The sequence below is a fragment of the Stenella coeruleoalba genome, assembly GCF_951394435.1.
Source record: "Stenella coeruleoalba genome assembly, chromosome: 11".
In the NCBI taxonomy this organism is placed as follows: Eukaryota; Metazoa; Chordata; class Mammalia; order Artiodactyla; family Delphinidae; genus Stenella; species Stenella coeruleoalba.
In genome coordinates, this window is record NC_137157.1 from 5,239,137 (window position 1) to 5,262,118 (window position 22,982).

General features: G+C 59.6%; 1 protein-coding gene across 3 annotated transcripts in view; it reads left to right on the forward strand.

Annotated features, from left to right (window-relative positions):
* Positions 1 to 443: 443 nt before the first annotated feature.
* SHISAL1 (shisa like 1) overlaps positions 444 to 22,982 on the forward strand; it is a 75,231-nt gene continuing 52,692 nt past the window's right edge. For all 3 annotated transcript variants that reach the window (XM_079936551.1, XM_079936552.1, XM_079936550.1), the window contains exon 1: positions 444 to 456. The gene's annotated coding sequence lies outside the window, so the exon portion shown is untranslated. The remainder of the gene's footprint in view (positions 457 to 22,982) is intronic.

The window sequence follows — 22,982 nt, forward strand, 5'->3', positions numbered from 1 at the left end:
AGAGGGGGCAGCAGAGGGCGAGCGGCGAGCGGCAAAGAGTGAAGTGGGCACCGCGGCTGCGGCGGCGAGCGCGGGGCCGGCGAGCATGAGCGCGGCGGCGGCGGCGGGCGCGGCGCGGGGCTCGGGGCCGGCGGGCTGGCGGGCGGCGCGGGCCGCCCAGTAGCGGCGGGCGCTTGGCGGGGCGGCCGGCGGGGCATGCGGCCGGCGGCCGGTCCGCGAGCCGGAGCGCCAGCCCGAGCCCGCGCCCCGCGCGCCTAAGAGCGGGCGCTCTCCCGGCGCCGGCCCCGGAGCCCCGAGTCCCCGCGGCCCCGCAGCCCCCGGAGCTGGGACAACTGTTGCGGCGGCGGCTGGGGCACCGCGGGGGCGTGAGCGGCCCCGCGCCCCGGTAGGCGGCTCAGCCCCGCGGGCGCCGGCTCCCGGCGGCGGAGCAAGGAGCGAGCGGGCGGCGGGCACAAGGTGAGCGGCTCCCCGGGCGGGCCGGGCGGGGACCGCGCGGGGGAGGGGAGCGCCGGGCCAGGGTCCGGGCGCAGGGGTTGGGGAAAGGGGTCGGGGCGGAGCTCCTGGCGGAGGAGGGTCCCGGCCAGTGGGGGGCGGGTCTTCGGCGCCCCGGCTTCCGAGAAGGTGTGCGGGCGCCCGGGGCGGGGAGGGGTGGGCCCGCTGGGAGAGGTGAGTTCGGTGCATCGGGGGTCAGGGGTGCTGTGGAAAGGGACGGGGTACGCCCGGGGAAGACTCTGGGGGCAGGAGCCTTGTCGGGCAGCCGGTGCCCTGGCATTGCGGTCCGCCCCAGGGCTCGCCAAGGTCGGGGTCTCTGGACCTTGGAGAGGACCGGGCCCGGGTCCGAGGACCAGTCCAGGGCGCACCGTGCAGGGACGCGGCAGCTGGGACCGGCATCCGCGTCCGAGGTGGGGACCGGCGTCCGAGGACCAGTCCTGGAGCTGAGCGAACCGGGAGCTCCGCGCGCGCCGGGCAGGGTTCCGGAGCCACGCTGGGGACCCGACTGGTTCCGGGGGTCCCAGCTGGGCGGCGCAGGCTACCAGGAAGACGCCTCCAAGTGCTTGCCCCTCGCTCCCCAGCCGCCGCGGGGCCCCAGGGGAGCCGCCGCCGCCTCCCGGGGCCGAATCAATATTGATCCCGCGCCTGGGGCCGGGCGGCCTGGCGGCGGCCTCCGAAGTGCCTTAGCTCCAGCGGTTGCCATGGCAACGAGACCCCAAGCGTCTTCAGGTTATATTTATTCTAATTATTATTATCATTGTTAGTATTAGTATTTGTTACTCAGCCAGAGGAAACCAGAAAGGAGGAAAAAAAGCCAGCGCGTCCCGTCGCCTCCAACTGTCATCTCTTTAGAGAGAACTGATGCCGGCTGGTGGGTCAGGGCCGTCTGTCTGGGTCTGGTGCCCTGTGCAGTTGCCGGGGTGGCAGCCCTGGGGCGGTGGGGCTGGGCAGGGGAGTTATATAATCTGCCGTGGGAGTGTGTCTGTGGGCCTCTTGTGTCTCCCCTGCCTCTCTCGGCCTCTCTGATCCCTTGCCTTAGTGACGGCTCCTCCCGCCCAAGGGAGCCCAGGGAGCCCAGGCCGGGATGGGAAGAGCAGAAAGTGCCTTGCACCAGGAATCACAGCCGGCGGCCTCCAGCCCTCTCTCCCCCAGCTGTGTGACCTTGAGCAAGGCGCTTGACCCCTCTGAGCCTCTGTTTCCCCATCTGTAAAGTAGCATGGGCGCCATTCCCACCTCTGAAGGTTGCTGCGAGGTCACGCCAAGAAAGCTCTGTGAGTTCTGACGGTGTGACCCTAGGCAGATGCCTGTCCTTCTCTGGGCCTGTTTCCAAGTCTGTGGAATGAGGGCCTGGACCCCAGGGTGTCTTGAGTCACGGTCGTCCTGTGAATTTCACTCCGGGCTGCGATTGAAATACTGTTGAGCCAGCAAGTTGCGATCAGACCAGGCTTAGGGGAGCTCCTCCGTCACCCCCTGTTCCCTCACCTGTCAGGTGGTCTGAAGGTGGTGGGGAAACAGGCAGCCCAGCCTTGGTCCTTGGTGTCAGCCAGGACAATACCCATGCTGGTCAGGGTGGCCCGGGATTGGGGGTCAGTCCCCCACCATCCCCTAGACCTGTGACAGCTCAGGGTGGGACACCTCCCTGCGCGAATCCATCTCCCCAGAGAGGCTGTTGGCTGTGCCTGTCCTGGCTGGGGGTTGAATGTGGAGCAGAAGCAAGAGGTGGCCAGAAAGTTCGCTGCAGCTAGGCAGCCCCAGCGCCTCATGGCTCCAGCTGAAAGCCCCAGGGAGGGGTTTCTGCCTGTTTCTTTACTGTCACCAATCACACTGAATTCTTGACTCTGTCTCAGGCATCTGGGAGGTATGATGGGGAAGCTGGGGGAGCAGATTGGCTTGGAGCCATGTGGGGTGTGTGTGTGTGTGTGTGTGTGTGTGTGTGTGTGTGTGTGCGTGCGCGCGCGCGCGCGCGCCCCCCACCCCCGCTCTCCCAGGCCCCCAGCCTGGAACTTATCGGGGCAGCTGGATTGGACAGGATGGGTGGGGGCAGGGCGAGTGCTGCTTAGACCTTTGTGAGTGAAAGAGAAAGGGAGTGAGGCCTGTCCCGAGGGAGATCGGGAGATCAGGAGACCGGAAGAGAGCCACTCCCTCGGTCCCAGTCACCCATCCATCCCTCCATTTATTCATTCTTTCACTCACTCCCCTTCTTCAGCCAACTCGGCGAGCCCCCTGCCTGCTGCGGAAGGGCATCAGCTCTGCTCTTGAAAGCTTTTAAGGAAACAGCCCCCGACAAGCCAGTGCGGCTGGAGCCCTGCCTGGGGGAAGCTGAGTGGCAGGGGTGCAGGTGGGGAGCATCTTCCCAGAGAGCCTGAGGTGGGTTCGGGGCTGGGGGAGCCTGGTCCGGAAGGCAGGCCTGAAGCAGCCAGAAGAAGAGAGGAGCAGCAGTGTTCCGGGCAGAGACCCTCCACGGGCAAAGATGGGGGCCCACAGGGGGCAGGGAGGGAGGCATCTTGTGGACCGGTGGGCGGGGCTTGGAGGGGGCGTGGTGGGGCCGGGAGGGGCTGCAGCCGGAGTGAGCAGGGGAAGGTGGTGCAGCTGGAGGAGGGCTAGGGCAGGAGATCTGGGCACCACCACCACCCAGCCTGGGTGTGGGTTAGATAGTGGGGGTGGGGCAGGGAGGAGGGGCGGATGGTCAAGTTCAGCACTTGGACACGTCCATGGCCCGTGGGTGGAGCCTGTGATTGGGGTGAAAAGAGGGAGGTTTGCGAGAAGGAGAAGAAGAGTCTGGTTTCCAGCTCTCTGGGGCAATCGGCCCAGCCCTTGCCAGATGCTCCCCACTTCCGGCCACATGGGGGGAGAGGACTGCCTCCCCGCCAGGCCCTTGGTTGCTAGGAGGGGAAAGTAGCGAGTGGACATCAGGTCAGGCTGCTTTAACCGTCCGAGTCTGTGATAAACGACTTCACTGCATGAGCCTAAGGACGCACCTGCACGGCAATAGGATTGCACTCGACCACAAAGGCCCAGAGGCCTGCTACGTGCCAGGCGCCGTGCGGGGCAGGCACTGAACCCCATCATCCCATTTAGTCCTCACACCAACCCTGTGAGCTGGCCGTGATCGATCCTGTTGTACGGCTGAGAAAACAGGCTCAGAGAGGCTAGAAATGAGCCAGCTACTCTCACGCTCCTAACCGCTGCACTCCACCACCTGGAGCCCAGCCCGTGCCTGATGGCAGCCATGGTAGCTCTTCAGACGCCGTGCAGTGAGCCGCTGCAGGTCAGGGTCTGCTGAATCCCACATCCTACTCATTGTTCTGTTTTTCCTCTTTTGGACGGATCCAGAGCGTGGCCCGTGTTAGGCTCAGATGAAAGATATCACCTCCCTTCTTGGGGATGCTCTACCTCTATAAATTCAGCCTCTTGCTTGAGCTTTGACCCAGCTGAGTCACACGACAGATTCATATTGATCTTAGAATGAACTCAGAGCCCATCTCCGGCTCTCCGAGAGTGGCTTTTCCCAGCCCAGCCACTCTTTCTAGAAGTTACTGAAGCAGTAGTCAAGCCCTAAGAACTGCGGGGCCTTGTTTCCTAAACAGTCTTCTGTAAGGTGGGGTCCTGAACGTCTGGAGCCAGTGAAAGTGAGAAGGGTGACCAGGGGCCCTGCCCACCCTGGGCCATGCTCTCCTGGGAATGCCGGATGTCACCCACTCTGTTGGTGTCGGTCTCGCCCTGCACAGGGACTGGCAGGGAAGAGGTCCTGTCTCCTCCTCCCCCCTCCCCCCTCCCTTTTTTTCCTTCCCTGCCTTCCCTCCTCCAGCACACACATTCCTTGACACACGCCCATGGTTGACCCCCTAGAAAGGTAAAGAACAGCCCAAGACCCCTCAAACCCGCCCCTAGACGTGACCAAGGCTCAGGATCTGTTTGACAACTGACTATGTGAGTAAATAACTCTGAGCTGAGACCGTGGCTGTCCCGGCACCCCTGGCTCTGCTGGCGTACCCCCTCCCACACGCCAGCTTGGCCCACTTGTGACGGGCTGCTCCTTCCTTTTCCCCCTTAGCTGTGAGCGGGTTGGGAATCTTCTGGAGGGCCTCCTCTGGGCATCCCGGTGTTACCACTCTCCAGCAAAGCCCTTGCCCTCTGAGCCTGGGTTTTCCCGTTCAGCAATGCAGAGACTTGGTGCCTGTCTAGTGGGTTTCATGAAGGTGGTGGTGGGAAAGGGGCTGGCAGAATCTTCGGTGTGAGGGCCTCCACCCTCCACATCCTGTAGCTGGGGGGAGGGGCAGATAGAGTCAAGGACCCCAGCATCTCCGAGGCGCCTGTGCTGTGCTGTGCCGTGATGGTGGGAAGCCCGAAGAGCTGTTGCTTAGGGGCCTGATAGGGAGCTAGAAGCTTGTCCGCTTACCCATGTACGGTTGGGGACACAGAGGCCCAGAGCGGGCTGGTGGCATATGCTCAAGGTCACAGTGAACTGGGCGTCCTCGAAGGCCAAGGATGTTCATGACACGATGCAGACCCGGTGGGTGTCAGCCAGAGCCTCTGAAGCCGCTGCCCAGGGTGGGGGAGGGGTGTAAACAGCTCCTTGGATGGTGAAATTTGCCCTGAAAACCCCAAGGCTCTCCCATCAGGAAGAGGCTTCGGAATCTCTCCCTCCCTGACCATCCAAGCGGAAAAGCAGAAGTCGAGGGATGAAGTGCAAATGCCTCCTGTCCCGTATTTCCGGCCATCAGACATGAATGGAGCGTTCCCTTTTGGCGTATTTTGGACAGGCTGCCCCCTTCCTCCCCTGTCTGGGGCACACACTCCCGTCACCGCCCATCTGTCTGCATGCACACCTACCCCAGCAGATGCGTGCAAACTCGCCTTTAAGAAATTAAGAAATAATGCATGAGTTTCCCGAATTACACCAATTTAACACTGCATTAAGTTCTGGAATCTCTTAACAGAACCCTGGGAGGGGCAAACATTTTTTTTTCTGTTTTTTTTTTTTTTTTGGTTCACACTTCCCTGGAAAATGAGACAAACCGTGATCTTTTAAAACCCAGCTACATAATCTGATTATTCCTTCCTGGCAAGCGTCTGAGAAATGCCCGGCGGAGGGCGGAGACGTCCGCTTCGCTGAGGCTGCGAGATTTGCATTGGGAAGTGGGGCTGGGAAAGTTTGTCTCCTGTGCCAGGTCTGAAGCTCCTCGGCACACGATGGGCTGAAAATAAAGTGCCACTTTCTTAGCTATTGGCACAAATGAAAAATAAAGGCCAATTCCTTCCGTAATCCGGCGCCATAATTTCCTCCGCGGCTCCCTGAGCAGGTTACCGAACCGATGGTGATTCGCTTTCACTTTGAGTTCCTTGCCTTTGTCGGGAGAATCGTCCATGTGCAGCTGGATTTATAGACCAACAGAAAACGCATTTAAGCGTTGGCTCATTCCACATTTCCGGGGCACCCACCCTGTGCCAGACATAGTGCCAGGCTCCGGGGACAAGAGACAATTAAAACAGGACCCTGCCCTGGTGGGTTTTGCGGTGTATTTGTTGGGGGCAGGAGAACAGAAGAAAAACAGTCATCTGCAAGGTCCCACCCTGCCTGAGGTCAGGTCAGGGAGGGCTTCCTGGAGGAGGTAACTTTAGGTTTGAGTCTTGAAGCGTAGATAGGAGTGTGCCAGGCAGAAGTGGACAAGAGGGCATTCAGGCAGAGGAGCAGCCTGAGGAAAGTCTTCAGTGGGTCTCAGACAGGCATGGCCTCCCAAGGGCATCTTCAGATTTTAAAGTTTGCAGTTCCTTTATTACAAAGCCCTTTCTTGTCCATTATCTTCCAGCACCCTCAGGCAACCCCAAGGCCAACCTCCAAGTCTCCCTTTCCCTAAGGAGAACAGCCCAGAGAGGGGAAGCAGGTGGCCGGGGTCCCAGCCAGAGCTCTGAAGCCCAAGGCTCTGGGTCAGATGGGCTCTCTGGGGACAGCAGAGCAAGTATCAGTATCGTAAGCTGCTAAAGGGAAATTCTAAAAATTAAATCAAAGAATTACAGACAGTAATACCAAAGTCTGGAAGATCCCCTTTCTCCCTCCACCTGAGCCCTGCTTCTCCTTCTCGGCTACAGCCCAGGCTGGGTTTCCGGACAGGGGTCCCAGAATGTCCATGCCAGAGCTGCCGGGCTCGGTCTCTGCATCCAGAAAATCGGGGGATGGAGCCTCTACCCATTTGCGGGAAGCCTGGCATCCTCCCCGAGCCCCGGAGGCCTGGCCAGCGGAGTCCAGCCTTCAGCTCAGTGGGAGTACGGCACGCCCTCCCATGGGCTTGCTTCTGAAGGGCTCTGTTTAGATTGTTCCGGGAGCAGGTCGGGAATATGGCATCATATTCGGAATCTGATCCCTGGGACCATGAGGCCTTTGGAGAATGAGCAGAGCCTCTGAGCTGAGGCCCATCGTCAGGGCGAGAAGCAGAGCTGCAGGGAAGCTCCTGGCGCAGATCGTGGGGGAGCAGCCTCGGATCCACCCTGGACATGTCTCCCCTCTGCTTGTTCCTAACTCTGTGACCCTGGTCGAGTTACATAACCTGTGAGCCTCAGTTTCCTCATCTGGGAAACGGCTTATTGCACGAACCGGGTAAGAGGAATTTGCAGCTTCCTTAGTGCATCGTGTCTATTCAAAGACAGGTCAGCTCTTTGTAGTCTCACCTTGTTAACTGTTACTCTGCCAGCATTGCCCCAGCCCTTCGGGGAAGCAGCCCGGCAGGAACCAGACCCGATCATCTGGGAATCCCCCGCGCAGGGGATTCCAAGACTGCCTGTGGACTGAGTGAGGACATGAATCAAGTGAACCGTTAGACCGCTCTGGTGCCTGCCCAGTGCCATGGCAACCACAGAGCAGGGCGGCAAGGGAGCCAGCTCTGGATCTCACCTGCCTGTTTTCACACACCAGCTCCACCCCCTACCTGTGGCCGGTGCTGGGCTGCTTATCTCACTCTCTGAGCCTCAGTATCCTAATTTTTTAAATCCGCTTGAGAAAGCTGATAATAATAATAATAACTTACAAGGGTGATTTTGAGGACTAAAGGTAAGGACTGTGACATGCCAGGCCCCTGGATCAATTACAGTGATAACCATTATTTATTATCTTATCCCTGAGTTCTGAAAGGGGCTGTCAGGATTTGAATCCCAGTTTCCACCGCTAATAGCTGTGTGACCTTAGGCAAGTTATGTGACCTCTCTGAGCCTCAGTTTCTTCCTCTAAAAATGGGGATAGCACTTACCTCGCAGGGTTCTTGCAGGAATTAAAAGAGTTGATTCAAGGAACGTGTTTGGTGTACAGCCTGGCACATAGTAAGTGCTCAGTAAATAATACTGTTAGCATTATCACCACATTTAATAACAGAAACACCCAGTGGGCACAGAAGCAGTGGAGTTTTTCTCTGTCCTCAAAGGGTAGAGACCACCTTGTTCCTGGTTTAGCTCTGTAGCCAGCTTCTAGCTCAGGCATGCTTCAGACAGGTCTGTGAATGAAGGGATGGACTGATGGATAGATGGGTGGATGGATGGATGGGTAAGTAAATGAATGAGTGAGTGAGTGAGTGATGGCTGTCAGGAAACTTCAAAAGCCTAAGTTCGGGGAAGCTCTGGAAGGCGCCCAGGGACGGGGGCAGAGGCTTCTCTTTGAGGGCCATGAGCCATGAGATGGAGTGAGTTTTTAGCCAGATATGATCTCTCTTCTCTGCATGAGCTTCTCCCCCACTTCCAGGCACCAGGGATGGTGACCCGAGTCTGGGGCCCCAGGTTGCTTGGTGTCCCTGACAGTGCGGTTTTGGTGCAAGAAGGAGCTGCATTCAGACTGTGACCTCCTCCCCTTCAGGGCAGGGAAGTTCCAGGGCTTATCTGAACCTCTCTTTCTTCCTCCATAATACGGGAGAAGGCTGTCTTCCTCTGGGGGGACGGTGATGTGCAAAGACCACGCACTGAGCGTGGTTTGTGATCTGTAAAGGTGCACGGGAAGTCAGAGGAGGTGTTTGGGCTCCACGCGGCAGACGGCAGGTTGCAGGGAGGTTCTGGAGCTGGGGACGGGCATGGTGCAGGCAGTGTGGACCACCAGCCTGTGGGCCATCTGATTCCTTCCCAAGGGGGCTCCAGGCACGGAGTCGGGGAAGGAGTGAGGGCGGAGGGCACCTCCAATCTGCTGAGGCCACGGAACGGCCCCAGGGATGGGGTGCTGGGCCCAAGGGTCCCCAGAGCCCTGAGCTGCTGAGAACTCCTCCCGTCTACACCGAGCCCTTTCCTGGGTGCTTTACAAACACTGCCTGCTTTAATTCTCAGAACATACCTGAGCAAGGATGGATTGCTGTCCCACCCAAGGCTCAGAGCAGGGCTATGGCTTCCCCAGGGGCACACAGCTGCTAAGTAGCAAAGCCAGGACTTGGATCTTCTCACGTGGGGTGGGGGGAAGGCAGAGTGCCCTCAGTGGTCAGGAGGGGCGCATGCGTGGGGGTACGGGTCACCACACTCCTGTGCCCACCCCTTCACATGTGGGTGGCGTTGCCCAGCCACCTCCGTCCTCTCTGCCTCAGTTTCCTCCTCTGCAACGTGGGTCCACAGCAGACCCTCCTGCAACGCGTCCAGGTGAGGGTCACGGAGGCAAAGCGCTCCAGGAGGGAGCCCTCCATGCGTCCCCACTCATTTGTCACTGTTATTTGAATTCCTTCTCTTTGGCGGAGAGAGACATGGGGTAGCGAGCCCCTAAGAACGGGCGGGGCCTGGCAGGAGCCAGTGAGGGTCTGCACTGAGGCTGCCCCAGCGTTGTCTGGGCCTGGAGCTCGAGGGCAGTGGGGTCCTTAACATCTGGAGTCTGGTTTCTGCTGCCGCCTGTGGCCTCCTCCAAAGGGGCTGGCTGTCAGACAGGAGTGGGCAAGCCATTAGCCTGGGTATGTGTCATGTGATCGTTCCCTCCAAAGACTGCACCCAGGGCTTGCCCTGGTGGGGCTCCAAGTCCGCAGGAAGGTTCTTCTGCCCGGGTCCAAGTCCCATGTAAGGGATCGCACCGATGTGGGTGAGAACAGGAGGACAGGGCAGGGACTCTCCCTGGGGAAAAGGGGCCAGACATCAAGGAGGACTTGTCAGAGGAGGTGGTACCCAAGGAAATGGAGGATGAGTCGACCAGGCCGATAGGCAAGGGCTGGGGTGATCTTGAGGTAGAGGAAACAATGCCTATGGAGCCCAGAGGAAGAGGTTTGAGAAACTTCTGGATAGCATGGCTGTCCCATGGTATTTGTGGAAAGCTGTGGAGGTGAGGCTGTAGAAGTCGGCAGTGGCTTGATCTCCAAGGACTCTGGCTAGTTAAGGAGTTTGGACTTGACTCTGTAGATGCAGGATGGCAGATATGTGGCTTGTGTACCACCACCAGCCACTGCTGTGCCTAGGGCAGACATTGCTAATCGATCCATCACAGCATGGAGTCAGGATGTGCCTCGGCCCAGCCCCCCAGGCAGTCCCAACCAGTCGATCCTGTAGGCACCCAAGATGACACCTGTTTGCCCTGCTGCCATAGTCAATAGGAATAATGACAGCACTTCACAGTTGCTTATATTGTGTGGCTCATCCAGGCACCCAGAGTACTTTCCTGATAGAAGAGGAGGCAGGCGGCAGCCTCTCATTCCACCTGGGCCACCAGGCTCCTGTGTGGCTCCAGTGCCTTACAGTGCTGGGCAAGTTTGGTCCTTCCTGGGAAAACAAAGCCTTTCTTTCCAGTGGGTCCAGGCATGAGCGCCATCTGGGAATGCAGACCCGCCTATCCCGGGTGAGCCCCTGTCCATCACCTACAAGTCCATAGGCCAGCGGGCAAGTCCAGGTCAGCCCCGGACATCCAGCTGGGGTCTGGCCGAGGAGTGGGGTCTCTGGGGGAGGGCTGGGGCCAGGCAGAATTCTGGGCAGGACTAGGGAAAGATTAGGAGACTTTTCCCCTGAAATTTAAACAATTGGACAATCTGTTCTGGATCAATTTAGAAGCAGTGAAGTGAAAAAAAAAAATCAGAAAATATAGTGTGAAAGCTATTTTCTATCTCAGTTGGGAAGAGCGATGAGCTGGAGTTTATTCGTAGACTGTCCGAGGCCGTGGCCGGGGCCTTTCACCCCCTCACCGCCCGCTCCGCCACTGCCCTGGCCCCCTCCTACCCCCTGCCCAGTGCTGGGCTGGGCACCCAGGGGTCTCGGAGGGACGTCCTCCCCGGCTGCAGCCTCGGGGAGCCAGCAGTCTGCAGGGGCCTCAGACATGGACGTACCAAAAAGGCAGACCAAGGCGTCTCCATGCCAAGGACCGGGTGTGTCTGGTTCACTCCTGTATCCTCAGGGCCTAGAGCTGGGACTGGCACCTAGTAGGTTTCCTGCCTGAATGATGGATGGAAGAGAGGGAGGGAGGAACAGAGGCTTTGAATGAAGCGACCAGCTCATGGCCACCAGTTTGTTAGTGGTGGAGGTGGGATTGGAACCAGAGCTGCGACCCCAAGACCTGGATGTAGCCCCCCACCATCCCTGGGGCCAGGAACCAGGTCTGAGAGCCAGGAAGCAGGGCCTCCCCTCCAAGGATGTTTTCTTTTCCTGCCGACACAACTCCTGAAGGGGTCTTTCACCACTGGGGCCAAATGCTGATTGTTTTAAAGTAAGCTTGTTCAAAACAAATAAAAAAATAAGCTTGTTCAGTATGGGGCCTGAGCAAGGGGGACTGGGGAGGAGGGTAGGGGGGCAGCAGTGCAGATCCCCCCTCTCCGCTTTCCAGTCTGAATTGTCTCCCAGAGGGAACAGACTCCCCGGGGGCTGTGGTGCATTGAGTTCCAGAGGGAGTTCAACCAGGGGCTGGACATTTGGGGAAGTCCTGAGTGCGGGGGAGGGGGGGGGAAGGGGAGGGCTCCAGTGCTGGAGGGAAATGAGACCAACAGATTCCCATCCCCAGAGAATGGTCTCTTCTGTTTTCCTCCAGGCATTGGGAGAGGGGGAAATTCCCAGTGGTTTAGTTTGGGGAAGTGGCAGCTCCCTCCTTCCCCAGATACTCAAGGCCAAGAGCCTAAGGCCCAGAAAGAACCTTGACTTAGAAACCAGACCAGCTCGGGCCCAAGTCCCAGTAGCTCAGCAGCTGTGTGACCTTGGGCAGGTGACACACCCTCTCTGAGTCTTAGTTGTCTCATCTGCAAACTGAGCGGTCGTCCCCCTTTTTTTGAAAATTAAAGGAGACCACATTTGTCAAATGCCTGTCATGGGGCTGGACAGCACATAGTAAGTGCTCAAGAATGGTCTCATTCTCCTGTTTCCACTGTGTGGAAGCCCAGTCATTAGACACTGCTCAACTCTCGTTTGGGTTCTGCGTCTGCACCCTGGAGCCCAGTCCAGGGCAAGTCGCCCCCAGCTGAGAAGGGGGGTTATGCCACAGCACAGAGGGCCCTGCGAGCCCCAAATGTCTTCGCGCCCACCCTTAACCACGCCGGGGATGTGCAGACTGTGCTGGGCGAGGCCAGCTTGACATAGTGGGGGGAACCTGTGCTGAGACTCTAGGGCCCCAGGTGCTAGTCCCAGGTCTACTCTGTCTGAGCTGTGTGACCCTCAGCAACGACAGCCTCTCTGAGCCTCCGCGTCTTCAACTGAGGCTAATAACCTCCCCCGGCCACTGCTCAGGATCACGTGCAACTCACCTAAGAGAACGGATGTGACGGCATATGCGACAGCTCTCAGCCAACCCCCAGCCAGTCAGAGGATGGGAACGGAAGCCCTGTTTACTGACCACCTACTGAGCTCAGCTCGGGGGCCAGGTTTCACTTCTACTGTCTCATTTAATCTCACACCACCCACGTGAGGCTGGGGTGAGCACCCCACTTTCTGGGGAGAGGCCCAGAGAGGCTAAGTGGCGTGCCCAGGGTCACAGGGCAACCGTGTCCCCTCCTGCAAGCCTGCCTGCACTCTCTGTCCTCTCTCTGGCCGCCCTCTGCCTGGCACCGGCCTAGCACCCACCTCCCCTTGAAGTCCCGCCCTCGCACCCCAGTTCTGATCCGGTTTCCGGTCGGCAGGGCTCTCCCGTAAATGTTTTTTGATGTTACCTCTCCGTTCCCCAGAAATTTTAGAGCCAGCATTCCCCACAGTGGCACACGAATTAGACCTCCATAATACTGTTTACCTAGACGTCAACTTACACTATAAAATTTATCAATTTTCTCTGCATGATAAGCAATGTTCAGTTTTGCAAAGGAGGAAGCCTGCCGTGATGGGCCCGGGAGTTGCGTTTGGCCCCTGTAGGACCCACGTGATAAAGGCTTATCCTGGCGCCAGCCTCTGGCCCAGTAGCAGGGGCCACCCCTGCTGGGAGGGGCGCCTGTCAGCCTGAGGGTGGGGACTTCCCTCCATCAGGGGCCTGTGTTCAGCCCCTTGCTCCCTGCTCCTTCTTAAGTGTCTTAGGTGTCAGAGCCCACCTGGGGGATGGTCAGAGGGCTCTGGCCTCTCTGAACGCCTGCCCCAAGGCACATTTCTTAGCAATTCTTTTGTTTCCAGAGTGTAAACTCAGAATTGGAATGGGTCACCCATGTGGGGAGGAGGGAGCAAAAGCAGAGGGAGTGCGGGCTGCTACCGGCTTTGCTGGGGAGGTGCCCCAGGCTGGGAAGAGGGGCCAGCAGACAGGAAGAGAAAAATGTCAGTGAAATGGCTCGGGGCAGTTTGGTCAGATTCCAGAATCCAGCCTCTAACCAGACACCTGACAGCCCCTGGACATGATGACCTCGGGCCTGAGAGCCGGGCTTCCCTCCCGTCTCCTAGGACATATGACACTGCCGTCGTCCAAGACCAGGATGAGGACTCAGGGAGCGCGCCCCGCCCCTGCCCCTCACTCCACTCCGGCGGCCACTCACGCTTCCTGGGACATCAGCTAAGGGAGGGGCCGGCAGAGGGAGGCAGCAAAGCCCAATGGACTAGGATGGCTGAGGAGTTCAGTTTGGGGTGCAACAAATGTGGGGTGCCGGGGCTCCCAGGAGTGGAGATGGGCAGGAGGAGGCCACTGTCTGTCCAGGTTGGGGCCCGGGAGAGCTGGTGGCGGTGAGCCAGAGTTTGCAAGCGCTCGGGGAGGCTGGCTGAGAGCCGCCTCCTGCCCCCTTTGGGAGTGTCCTGTGTTCCTCCATGTTCAGCCGTTGCCGCCAGGGAGCCCTCTTGGTGTGCAGCACCCCCTGGCCGGCTCACTGAGGGCCAGGCTGGCGACCCAGGCCTGGCGAGCCACCGCTTTCAAACGGGGGCTGGGGGGCGGACCCGCTGTCTCCGGGCGGCTGCTGGTTCACCTCCCTCTTGGCTCAGCCGCTCTGGTGCCAGTTTACAGAGAATGTGGGTGGCAGGCTTGTTAATCCCCAGAAGTGGAGCTGGTCCATGGGAACGTGGCCGCGGGCCCTCCAGGCCGGCCGTGGGGGGTTGAGGGTGCCGGGCTGGGTCGGGGAGCCTACTCGGCACCATCCCTGTGGTCTCTGCTGCGGCCCTATTTGCATAATTTTGAAGCTGATTGGCCTAAAGGCAACTTCGCTTAATCACAGCTAAGTCTCTGGTTGCAACGGCAGCTGCTTCCAATTAGCCGCGTTGGTACCATGGTTTGTTAGACTGGCTAGGCAGCCCCTCTCCCAGCTCCCCCGCCACCCGGCCCCCCTTAGACCCAGAAGGAACCCGCAGGGCCCGTAGCTGCCTGCAGAACTGAGTGTGGACAGGTTAGCACACAGCCTGGGATGCAGCAGGTGGAGGCCCTGCCAGCTCCCTGGAGATGCTGCCGCGATGGGCTGCGGACTGTACTTGGGTACCAAGGCACGGGGGCTAGAAAGCGGGGCTGCCTGGCTCTGTTAGTAAAGTTTTATTAACACACAGCCGCTGCCGTGCAGCCTGTATTGTCTAGGGCTGCTTTCTTGCTGTAACGGCAGAGCTGAGTCACTGTGATGAGCCCTCCTGGCCCACGAAGCCCGTGATATCTAGTGTGTGGCCCTTCACAGGTAAACGTCCCCGCCTCCGACCTAGCCCACTGGTTCTCATACATGAGTGTGCATCAGAATCCCCCGGAAAGCTGGTAGAACGCAGATTCCTTGCCTCACCCACCCTTGTTCTAATCCGACGGGTCCCGGGGGGCCCCAGACCCCGTGCTGCTAATGAGCTCCCAAGCGGAGCACGGGGCCACACTCCAGGCAGCCCCGGTCCAGCCACCTCCAGGGTCCCTCTCAACAGTTTCCATACTCCTTAGACGGAAGAGAAAGCCAAGGCTCTGAGAGGTCCCTCGCTTCTCCGAGGGCCTGAGCTGATGCACTCTTCTTCCCCAGCACATGCTACACCCTCGACCCAGGCACCTCACCCCGGGCGCACCACGCGCCGCCGGGGCACAACAGGCCCAGCTCGGTTACCTGGCCTGGTCGGTTCCATGTCTGGGGTCCACACCGGGCTCCGCCGTCGGGGACAGCGACGACTCTTCGGCAAGTCAGAGTGTGTTGCCTTCCTTGGGTTGGGGGAGCATGATGGCGGGAAGGCAGGGTGTCAGGGGCACAGCTGAGAGCGCTTGGCCCCTATCAGGGGCTCTGCTGCCTCCCCCACCCCTGGCATCTGCACTTTGCGGTGCATTCAGTTACCAACGTCTGTTTGGTTTCATCCCCTGGCTCAGGCAGAGACCCGGGCTGCCACCCCCGAATCATCTAATGTCACTTTGTGAATGATCGAGGGTACCTCCCACATGGCACCCTCTTCATCTCTCATCTTCCCGTGACCTGGGAGGGGTGGGAAGGGGCAGGACATGCACTTACAGAGGAGAAGCTGAGCCTCCCCGAGGCCAGGTGACCTGCCCGGGCAGCTGCGAGGTGGCGGTGGGATTCCATGCCCGGGTTACCTCACAGGGGCCCACCTGGTTGGGGCGCGCTGCCGGGCACAGGAGGACCTTTCAGGGCCAGCGTCCCCAATTTATAGGCGAGGAAACCGAGTCATCGACAGCTCATGACCAGGAAGTACTTGACGGGGCAGAGTGTCTGGGGCTCCCCGGAAGGAGGAGATCAATCCTTGCTGGAATCAGAAGACCCCAGCACAGGGATAAACATCCTTGAACCTGCCAGCCAGCGTTAACAGCTGGAACACCCCCCGCCCCGTCCTCTTGGGGCCACACCGTTACCCCCGCTCCTCTCTGTGCCCTTATCACGGCTACACGCCTGCTACATTTTTAAGCTCTTTTTCGCTTCCTAAAGTGGATCGTGCAGCGTTTGATCTGGGGACCGCAGTTTCTCCCTGAGCCCTGGTTGCTAAAATGTCCTGTGACGTTTGGTGTGGCGACGGTTCAGTTTGGCGGCTGTAGAGCATTCAGTGTTTGGACATCCTGCCATGCGTTCTCCCGCCTCTCCAGCTGGGCCACCTCCAGGGTTTTCCTCTCAAAAATGGCCTCTGAGAACGTTCTCGTACCTCGCGCCTGCGGGGGTCAGCAGGGCCTTTGCTGAGCCCAGGAGGGGTGTTAGTGCACTCATCCCACAGTCACTGAGGACCCACCGTGCGCAGGAGGATGCCGTGAAATTAGCCTCCGCGAGCTTGCTGTGGGGCTGTGCTCTCTCCAGCCCGGCCCCGGCCCCCTTCCCCCGCCCCCCACCAGCCCGCCAGGCAGGCTGGTCTGTGCTGTGATCACAGGCTCTATTGAAGAGGAACAGAGGAATTCCTACTGCATGGGGTCATCACCAGGAGTAAAGGCAGTGAGACAGCTGCACTTTCATATGACGTGGGGGCCCGGGATCTGGCTGAGGCAGCCCAGCTCAGAGAGGGGAAGGCACTTGCCCAGGGTCACACAGCTGAGAAGTGGCAGAGCCCAAGCGTTAGGACCCCAAGGTCAGAGCCCTTCCTTCTTGTTCTCTGCTGCTGTGCTGACCCTCAGACCACAGGCAGGACGGGAAGCCCCGTTACCTGGGTGAGCACTGCCCCCAAACTGGTCCCATATTTATTGCACTGAATGAACCCTCACTTTGCCGCGTGTGTCTTAGTCTCTCTGCCGGGAATGCCCTCCCACACTTACTGGTCCATCAGGAGTTACTGCCAGACCCTCTGGTGAGTTGAATCCCAGCTTTACCACAGCTAGCTGGGTGACCCAGGGCAAGTTACTTAAACTCTCCGTGCCTCAGTTTCCTCATTTGTAAATTGAGGATAATCACAGCACCTCCTGATCGCGTGAGGATTAACTAAATCCCCATCCCCCCATCCCACCAGACGGTTGGGCACTTCTCCTGGGCCATCATGGCGCCCTGGTTTCCCCATCACAGCCCCAGTCACCCTGGGCTGCCACTGTCCACCTGGATGGTGGCTAGATAAGGGGCACCCAGGCCTGTCTGGACCTGGCACTCTGTCTGCCGTAAGCAGAGCACCTGTGACTTCAGGGGATGAGAAAAGAGGTTTATGTCTGGCCCAAGGCAGGATCCAGCGATGGGAGGGAAGGAGGAGGAGCCAGCCTCCTTTGTGGCCTGGCTTTAAATGCCACCGTGGCACTGGCCAAGACAGAAATGCCAGCTATGGGGGCACAGGGGGCCCTGAGTGTGGAGATGGTGGTGGGCGGGGCAGTGCCTGGGGGCAGGGGAGACCTGGCTGTAGAGGCCTAAGGCCCTTTGACTGTGTCCAGATGGTCACATGATGTGTTTCCAACAGCAGCTGGAGCGGACAGCCCTCCGTGGTGGACAGGTCTTCTGCTGCCGGCTGGAGATGGGCTGGGGGTGCGTGGGAGGCAGCCAGGAAGGCAGCCCAGCTTTGGAGGCAGGTGGACAACACCCTCTCCGTGTGCCTCGGTTTCCTTCCTCAGAGGGCAGGGGGCCGAACGCACTCACGAACGCACTTCACCTGGGCAGTGCCCGGGATGGAGGACGGCCTCCAGCAGTGGCGTCACTGACCCGCATCTGACCAAGGACAGATGTTGAGGGCCTCGGGGGGAATCCACACGCATGGTCTCTCATCCTGTGAAGTGTTAGCCCAGATGCGCCCCTGCAACCCCAGCTCAGCCGCTTCCGAGCTGTGAGACCTCCCAGAGAACAGCCTCAGTTTGCTCACCTGTAAAATGGGACTTTTGGTGAGGCGTTGTGAAGACACCAAGGCAGGGGGACCTGAGCCTGGCCCCGGGGACAGTCCCCAGGTGGCGGCCCCAGGCCTCGGGCTTGAGCTGGGTCCCCAGCGGTGGCGTAGGCCTGAGGCTCTCTCCAGCTGCTAGCCTCCTCGTGGCCCCGGAAGAACCAGCTGAGTTCCTGTCCACACAGGCCGGCAGCCATGCTCCTTTGCCTATACAAGGCCCGACTGAGTCACTCTCATTTTATTGGGGTGCAGGGTTGATCGTGGTGGGGAGTGGAGGGCCAGCGGCTGTGAGGGACAGGGTTCCTGGTCTCTGCCATCCAGAGCTGGGCAGATCAGGATGTTCCCAGATCCACGGCGCGCAGAGGCACGACTTCCTTCGGGAGCAATAAGAGTGAGGGGCTCACCCTCACTGAGCCCAGCCGCGAGCCCGGGTCCCTGCCCTGGACGAGCGCACAGCCTGGGGAAGGAGCCAGGCGGGGCCAAAAAGTGACCCTCAGTCCCAGAAGGATGTGAGGGGCCCCAGGGGAGGCTGTGACGGGCAGGTGTGGGGAGAGCAGGCTCTGGACACAGAGGCTGGGAGCCCTGTGTAAGGAGCGCAGATGCTGGCCCCGGACCACCTGCTCAAGTTCCGGCTCCTCTGCCTGCAGGCTGTGTGATCTCGGGCAAGTTGCCGACCATCTCTGTGCCTTAGTGTCTTTGTATCAGGAGCTGAGCACACAGGGTGGGTGAATAGAGGGGCAACGGCTCCGACAAGCTCCGTGCTTTGTGGACCAGCGAGGAAACTGGGATGGGAGGGAAAACAGGGAGTGCGGAGGAGGCGTGAGGGTCCGACCTGGACCACCTCCAGCCTCCTCCCTCACCCCCACTCCATTCTCCCTTCAAGCTCTTTCCCAAAGTCAGCTGCCCTTGGGGCCCTGCCCTGGTGACCTGGTGCCCTTTCCCACCTCCCCTTTGCACCCAGCTGCCCCGAAGGTCTCTTCCTGTGCGCACACCCAGCCGGCTGGCCCGGCGTGGCCAGGCAGAGGACAGGGTGGGCAGAGCCCGGGGACGCCCTGAGGGTCATGGCTGGCCCCCGTGTGAGCACGGGCCAGCGCCTCCCTCCTCCCCTCCCCCGGCAGGTTCGGGCGTGAGACTGCACAGCTGTCCTGGCGCGCAGTAGGTGCTCAAAGGTCTCTACTTGTCCTCGGCTCTGCTCCCCGCCCCTTCCTCACCTGAGAGGGCCAAGCTGCCGGTTTCTGGTGGCCCTCATGACCGGTGGGGGTGGGCGCCAAAGAGACCATCAGCACCCACCCCGTGCCAGCAGCGCCCACTGCCTGCCGGCCGCGCCTCCTTCCCTTGCCCTCCCTGAGCTCGGCCCCATCCCTTGGGCTTTGCACCTGCTGGCCTCACTGCTGGCGCGCTCCCTCCCCAGGCCCGCCTCGCCTGGTCCAGCTGAGCCTGCCTGAGATCTGACCTGTCAGATCTCGTGTTCCCTGGGGACACCCACGACCCAGACCAGGTCAGGGCCCTCTTCTGTGCTCGGGTGCCCGGAGTCGCCACGTGTGGTTGGCTCCACAGGGGCAGGAGGGGTCTGTTTAGCCTACCACTGTGTCTGCAGTCCTTAGCTCAGGGCTGCCCAACATCACACTCGGCAGGGAATGAATGAATGAATGCCTCCATCACCTCCACGGCCCCTCCCAACACGCCTTCAAGGGGGGAGTGTTATCCCCACTTACAGATGGGAAACTGAGGCTGGCCTTTGGTTTCTGTTCTCCCCAGTGAGGGAAGGTTCCTGGGGCCAGAGCCCCCTCCCACGGAGGGAGGCTGGAATAGAGGCTCCCAGAGTGGGGAAAGAAATCCAGCGCTGCCCTCCGACAGTCTGTGGGCCTGTCTTTCCTCTTCCTGCCCTGACACTTCAAGTGATCCATTCTTCATGTGATATTTTCATGCTTCTCCAGTAGGAAGAAAATGCCGCTGGGATTTCCAGGGGTTGTTTTATCTGAATGGTGTAGCCAAATAATTCGGGAGAACACATAGGGGCAGAGGGCCTCACGAGCTCTCAGCTAAGCCCTCCCCTTAACTGGGGGAGCCATGCGCCTGGTGATCTGGTGTGGCTCTGAGCAGGGAGCAGAGCGTCCGGGCCTTCAGCAGGACTGGAGTTTCCAGCCCAGCCTCTCTTAGCTGCGTGCCCTCGGGCAGATCTCTTCCCTCCCTGGGCCTCGGTTTCCTCACCTGTGAAACGGGAGAGCAGCAGTGCCTACCTCAAACATTCAGGAAAGAGACATGCACGGAGGACCCGGTGAGAGTCCCAAGAAGGGATGATGGAAACAAGCCAGGTTTGGAACTTGAACCCAGAGCCCAGTTGGCAGAGGTTGGGGTGGAGATGTCGCTGAGGAAGGAGAGCCCTTTTGGGAATCAACTAGCATGTCCTCTTGAAGGAGGGACTTGGGGGGCAGGAGTGGTTTCCAAGTTGGTGGTGACCTGCACGCCATCCCGTGGTCACACCCACACCGACACCCCACACCGCACTTTGCAGAGCTCACCTCTCCCCTCCTGAGTTGACCCTACAGTAGCCCCATGGAGCGGGGGACATTGGGTGGGGGTCAAGAGGTGTAGATCCAGGGCCCTGCGCTGTCCCACCTGGGCTCCCCTGGACTCCGGAGTTGGGGTTTCCTGGCTTAGAGGAGTGGCATCCACCACAGGCTGACGCCCAGGTTCCCTCGTGGTGTTGGCAGTGAAAGTTGACACCCCGTCTCAGTGCGAGTTGCACTCGGGCCTCTGCCTGCATCTCTGCTGTTCCCATCAGAATGTTTGCTCTTTGCAGTAAAGTGGACCCCGCATCCAGGCCAATGAGTGTTGACACAGTTCCCACTCTTTGAACAGCAGCACCTACTGTGTGAAAAGCATCCTCTGTGGGTGATAGAGACACAGAAGGCCTTGTGCCCTGCAGGGAAGCAATGAACAAGCAGGCGGGGCAGGAGGAAGTCGGTGCTAACTAACGGCATAAGCCCTTCATGAAGGGAAGAGTTCAAACACACTTTCCTCTGCGCAGCAACTTCCCAGGGACCTAAACCACCGGCTTTGGAAACAACAGTGGGCAACACCAGATAAGAGCCATTTACGGAGCACTTGCTCGATGTGCCGGGTGCCCCGCTAGTGCTCCTGGACCTTTTCACCTTTCTTTAGGACCCCAGCAAGGGGTGGGGGTCATGGTTCCCATTTTACAGACGAGTAAGCTGAGGCCAGTGAAATAACTTGCCTAGAACACTCAGCTACTTAGCAGCAGGGCTCAGATTCCAGGCCGGGGGAGACTGACTCCAAAACCTGCGCCATCACCCCAGCACCCACTTTGAGCCCCTGCTTGGAGTCAGACACACCTGAGTTCAAGTCCCAGCCCTGCCAGCCTCCAGTTCTAAGCCAATCACTTAGACTCTCTGAGCTGCGATTTTTTTATCTGAAAAATGGAGATGGTAAAGCCTGCACTCGCTCAACCAAGCCAACACGTGTTTATAAAGTGCCTACTGTGTGCCAGGGCCCATGCTGCATTGTGAGAATCCAAAAGCGAGTCAGCCAGGCCCGCTTCGCGGCGTGCGAGCCACGCTCAGAAGGGCCCGTGCTCGGTTTCCTGCTCCGCCGTCGCTGTCTAGAAATGCTTATTGATTTTTGAACAAAAATGGTTCTCTGCATTTTTCATTTTGCACCGGGTCCTGCAAATTATGCCGCCGGTCCTGGGTCACAGCGCTTGTCCAGCTTACAGTCTAGGGGAGCGGGAGACGCAGCTCAGAGAGAGCCACTGTGCAAGCGTGCGACTATAAACCACTATCTGTGTGTGAAGGAGAGGCGGACAGGCCGTGAGCACGCACGGCAGGGTCCCCGACCTCGTGTTGGGGTCAGGGGATGCCTCTTGGAGGACACAGGCACTGGGGGATTCATCTGAATCTACCGGGTGAAGGGAAGCCACAGGGTGGGGTGTGGGGCATGGTGAAGGGGCTGCAGGATGGCCAGTGTGGCTGGAGGGTGGGCCTCCCTGGCCGGGGAGGTGCCAGGACCCTGGCAGGAGTCTGGCCTTCCCCCTGCCCATCCCCCCACCCCGTGCCCTCGGAGGGTTTTAATCAAGGAGTGATGCGATGGGATCTGCATTTTGAAAGGCAGCTCTCTGGCTCCGAGGTGAGGGTAGGTTTCGGGGACAGAAGTGTAGGGGGGGCCCCATGTGCTTGACTGATTCATGGGGTGGGGTGCAGGCCACCGAGATGGGAGCAGCGTGGACCTCAGGGCCGGCGTGAGGTTGAGAAGATGTGGGAAGGGAAAGGGGCTGACTGACACAGGCTGGGCCCCAGCTGGGGTGCGCTTCACGGTGGCCGTGCCCTGCTGGCCATGCAGCCCACAGCCGGGCTGCAGGCAAACCTGTCGCAGTCTGGCCGGGTTCCCTCTTGTTTCCTGCTTCCCCACCCGCCCGCCACTCCCTCCGCAGGCCCCAGGGGTCAGGAGGACACACTTTGATCCTGCTTCACAGCGGTGTCTATTCCTGGAATTCACGTTTCAGACTGAGATTTCATAACCTCCAAGTGTGTGTTGCCCTAAAAATAAAAGTTCACAAACTCAGGAATAGGTCTGCATCGCCAAAGAAAGGCCCTGGAAACTTGGGGACTTGCTGGAGGATAAGGTCGCCGCGGATAACGTGTGTGCCCGTCACATGTATGTGTGGGCAGCAGGGGGTTGTGCATGCATGTGCACGCGCGTGTTGTTGCAGACGTATGTGTGCAGGCGTGTGCTGCCTGGTGAGTGAACACGCCCATCTGCCCATGGAGACAGGGCACAGGAGCAAAGTGCGGGCTTGGCATCCTGGCTCTAGCCCGCCCGTCCCTCCACCCACACCCCGGGGAGGGCGGTGGTACAGCCTAAGGGTGTCAAGAAGTCAGTGAGCGCATCATAGTCAAGCGCTCTGCGGGCCTCCCGGCCCAGGGTGGGCGCCCAGTGGCTGTCTCCAGGGTTATTTCCAATACCTGTCTATCGGGCACCTGCTCTGCCCACAGGACTGTTTGTGAGGCCCCAAAGGGCTCTATCCTTGTTTAATTACTAATTCATAATGCTCATACTACTATTAATAAGAAGAAGAATGCCCAAGCTTAATTACTAATTCATCATGGAATCAGTGGCTTCCTGACTGTTGCCCCCAGGCCGTCGTCCCATGGCGACCAGACCTGGTCCATCTCGTTCGTGGCTGAATCCGACCGCCACCCAGCGCTGGGTCTGGCCCCCTGCAGAGGCCCGTTAGGCATTCACCGATGGGCGTGCAGAAGAGGACCCACTCCCTGGACGTTGGGGGTGGGGAGGACAAGTAGCCGGGGCAGCTTCATGGACCAGGTGGCATTTGAGCCGGACCTCATGGTAGGTCTGATCTGGACATCTGAGTTGGAGGAAGAGATGCCCGGGGAAGGGCCAGCCCGAGCAAAGGGCCCGACTCCTGTGCT